At 39.4% G+C, this 4,390-nt stretch overlaps 1 pseudogene; it reads right to left on the bottom strand.

Annotated features, from left to right (window-relative positions):
- Positions 1–996: 996 nt before the first annotated feature.
- LOC113317715 lies at positions 997–2,960 on the bottom strand (annotated as a pseudogene).
- Between the last annotated feature and the right edge of the window lie 1,430 nt (positions 2,961–4,390).

The following is a 4,390-nucleotide window of genomic DNA, read 5'->3' as shown; positions in this document are numbered from 1 at the left end:
GTGTAGATGGAGTCAAAGTAGATGTGCAAAATGTGATAGAAACAATGGCATCTGGCTATGGAGGACGAGTTTCATTGGCTAGACAGTATCAGTTGGCCCTTGAGGACTCCATCGCGAGGAACTTTAGAGACAACAATCTGATTTGCTGCACGAGTCACAACTCTGACTACATTTACAGGTGGGTCTCCTGTAATTTATGCCCTACATGTTCTTTTGGATAGTTGTGCAGCGGCCTATGAGCTCCAACTAAATATCTTTATTCAAGCTAACTTGATAGATTCTTTGGTGAGGCCAAATGGGTTGGAACCTGAATCGAGGAAAATAGCTTCGAGAAATTTTGAGGATTGATCATCGAGATACTCTGATTCAATAAACCACATTACAGAGTCCAAGTGATGTCAGAAGATAACCTAAATAAAGCCCTATAAAATGCATCTATTGACTAAAATATAAAAATACATCAAGTGAACTAACCTCTCTTGGTGCAGAACTGATGCTCATTTGGAGGGATACTCTAAAAAGCCTGTACAAATTCAACACCCGAAACAGGCTAAGTTAATTAGTGCATAAGATGTATTCATAGTGAGACTAATCAGTCTCACTATCAAGAGCAGAATCACTTGGGATTTTAGTTGCAGACTCTTAAATTGCGTATATTCATCATACATCCAGATAGGCATGAAGGTGTATAATATACTCTGCAGTATTCATACTGAAGCAACAAAACTGAATATACAAGAAACTTCGTAAAACACAGAGATGATAAAAAGTAGACGAGAAGATCAAAGAACTGAAGAACTTAACCTTTCAACTTGACAAGTGAGACGAATGGACACACCAAATCAAAGTATTAAATTTTTGCTTTACATGAGCGAATTGCTAAGATAAAACAACATTGTTTTAGATCTCCCCAATTTTCCAGAAAAGTGTAAGTGACTGTAACACTGGACAAGGCAACATTCTCCTCCACCTATACATCCCTACACCCATCCTCCACTAGTTTCTACTATGAATCCACCATAGCAAATTAGTACGGGAGTTTCCATCATCATATTTCTTTAAGCTTCTTATCTTTTGCAGTGCACTCTCCTTATTATACAGTCCTTCGAGTGCATAAGCAAATCCTTTCCACTTTTCTGTCGCCAAGGCGGGAGAAACCCATTTTACCAATTCCCTTGCAAACACTAAATCAGAAAACAAAACCTCAGTAATCGACAGCGGAAGCACTTGGATTCCCACTCTACATTCTCTCCAATCAGGTGGAGCAAACCATAGTCCACTATCTCTCTTATTGGCCCATAAAACACCCACAACTCTACTCTGCTTACTAAACTCATGTTCATATTGTCGTCCACTTCCCTCCTTTATGTGCCACCAGGTTTGTGCTGCTTGAATCTCCATTGCAGCTATTGTGGAACTAATAGCTACCAACTCCATATCGCCATAGCTTAAACCCAATAATGCAGCTGAATAATAAGCATTAACAGCTTCACTGGTACTCTCTTGGTTCCTCCCATCAACAAATTCAGTCAATCCACCTGCCCATGAATGCAACTTCCATAATCAAAATTCCTCAATCTCGGATAATGTGGATTCATTTTTGTATCGAAATTCATAAACTCCGCCATTAACGAGTAGGCTTGCGGCTTGTACTTTTCTCCCCGAGCTGGATCAAATCTGGAGAGCACAGCTATGGCATAAAGAAAATGACCAAGATGGTAATGGTGATCATTGTAAACCCCAAACCCAAAATCTTTCTTTGGATCAACTAAACATTTTTTACTGACAATTCCACCCCATTTCGGATCAAAGAGGAAACTATTCCCATTAAATTTCCCATCTAACCAGGGCTCAGTTGAATCTTTCAAGAACTCAGACAACTTCTGGAATGACATGTAATAAACAGATTTCTTCTGCAATCAATGCTGATCTAGCAGATCTAGCAATCAACTTGCTATAAAAGTAAGAAGAATCGGTAGTTATAGCTTTAGAATTCAAACCTTCGACATCAGTGATAAGGGCAGATACAAGTTCCGGTATTGATTTGTTGTCAACACCTCTAATCGAATGCCAAGAAACAGGAATCGGATTGGTTTTCAAACCCATGAATCACCAACAACGCCTATAAGATTACCATCCATGCTTTCATATATCAACTTATCTAAAACCTCAACGTCACAATCGTCAGATGATAATAACTGCAAATGCAAGGGATGTGCAAGAAGCAACAAATGTCTCAGACCTTTTGTCTCCCATTTATACTCCAAACAGAAGGGTTTCCTGAAAGCAGCATCACCAGAAACTGGATAACAAGAACTGAAGCGATCAAGTATGGTTTCGAAACGTGGGTCAGGTAAAATTGCAAGCCTAACAACACCACAGAAGCCATCAGAGGTGAGACGGTTACCACTTCGCATCAGATTGATACGTGATGATGAATACAACAGCCATGTCTGACCATTGTCTAGTTTAATGGTGTGTTTTTTATGCGAACCAGTTGGCGAAACAGAGCGAATGTCATGACCTGCTGAGATAGAAATTGGGGTTTTACTAGCAACAGAACATGTTACATAGGGACTGCCTCTAACGAGGAAGAACTGAAGATTAGGTGGATAATCTAATGTAACACTAAGATCAGAGTAAGAAGAAATGACATGATTCTTTTTTGTTTTGCAATGAGATGATATTGTAATATTAGGAACAAACTTTTGGTAGATGAAAGATGGAGTAGCAACACGAGATGGGTGACATATTGATAGAGATGTCTGTGAAGCTTGGATGAGATATGGATGTATGAACTCAGGTTGATCACCTTTTTTCAGAGTGCAGTTCTGGAAGAATGAGTTAGTAGGAAGTGGTGAAGATAGAAGATGAGGGGAGAAGAACTTTGATGGGTTTGGAAGAATTGTTGAGTTGGTTTCTGGGAATAGAAATGGAACTGCTGACGATGAGGATGCCATGGCTGAAGCCTCTAATCTATCCTGAAAAAGAGCACAGAGAAAATGAAGGGTTTTGAAGAAAATTTGTAGTGATGAGAGAGGGTTCATAGAAAACAACGGAAGTGGAAGAGAATGTCGAGAGAGAGGGAAAAATCAGCTTTTTCATCCATTTTCATCTTTCTTTTCTTCTTTTTTTTTTAATCAGAACATCTTTCTTATTAATGGATGCATGTCGCGCATGTTTTTTGTTTCAACTTCCAACGTCCCGGTGATTCAACCATGAAACCAGAGTAATATCTATTACCATTTCATGAGATCTGCCGTGGATTCGATCATGAAATCGGAGTAATAAAATAAGTGGTGATATTCCCATTTCATGAGATAAGCCGTGGATTCGACCATGAAATCGGAGTAACATCTATTACCATTTCATGAGATCAGGCGTGGATTCGATCATGAAATCGGAGTAATACATTTATCTATTACCATTTCGATCATGAAATAGGAGTAATGAGATAAGATAGATTATCTTCTAGGAATTCAGTGGTGAATATGATCTAGAATTTAATCTCTTGCGTATAGTCAGTAAATCAACGAGTGTTGCTAATGTCCCGAAGACGTTTTGCCCTCTCAACATTTCATGTATGGAGGACCGCCTGAGTCTATACACGGGTCTCTCTACATAGTCAAGAACAGTGAGTATCACCGTCCTGAAGACATTATTGCACTCAATCTTACGGAGAACCGCCCAATTGTTCTTCTATGTAGAGGCGAATTCCTCTATGTAGTCAGGGAACGGTGAGTGTCATCGGCATCCTGAAGGCGTTAAGCTCTCAATCTTACGGAGAATCGCTAAATTAAGTTATTCTACATAGAGGCTATGATGAAATGCTCGGTGTCGAACGCTCCGGAGAGGCCTTTCGAGCGACATATGCATCATACTTCGTAAAACACGAATCGTCACATGGATCCCTAAAGCCGTGTCAGAAACATGCAGTATCATGATTTTACGGTTTTGACCTTTGTTGAAAATTCACCATCTACATTAATTCCCCTGCTTAGTGAGGAACAGTCATGTTCCGCAGTAAGCATTAAATGGTGATTTTCAGTCGACGATATCAGTGGTTGAACTCAGTCTACAAAGGTAGTTTCAGAATCCTCGATTTACCCCAATGATGTCATGTACGAGCAAATGCACAGATGAGAACCTGATAGTAAGATAGAGTGTCATCCCGTGAGCATGGAGAGATGAGTCACTGCTGATTTGGTCGGTTGAAAGTCCAGTTTTGGTCAGTTCAGCGTTTACGGTCTCGGCCCAAAAAAGGAAATCCTTGTTTTAGGAACAGACGTTCGTTCATTAGTTTAAGAAACAAACAAAATAGACCTGAGTCTAATGACATAAAATTTTGTCTATGAGCTTTCATGAAAACCAAAATTTTATTTTTTTAATT

Source organism: Papaver somniferum, chromosome 10 (assembly GCF_003573695.1).
Source record: "Papaver somniferum cultivar HN1 chromosome 10, ASM357369v1, whole genome shotgun sequence".
Lineage (NCBI taxonomy): Eukaryota > Viridiplantae > Streptophyta > Magnoliopsida > Ranunculales > Papaveraceae > Papaver > Papaver somniferum.
Note: the sequence above shows the minus strand (reverse complement) of the source record. Positions and strands in the feature narration are given on the sequence as shown.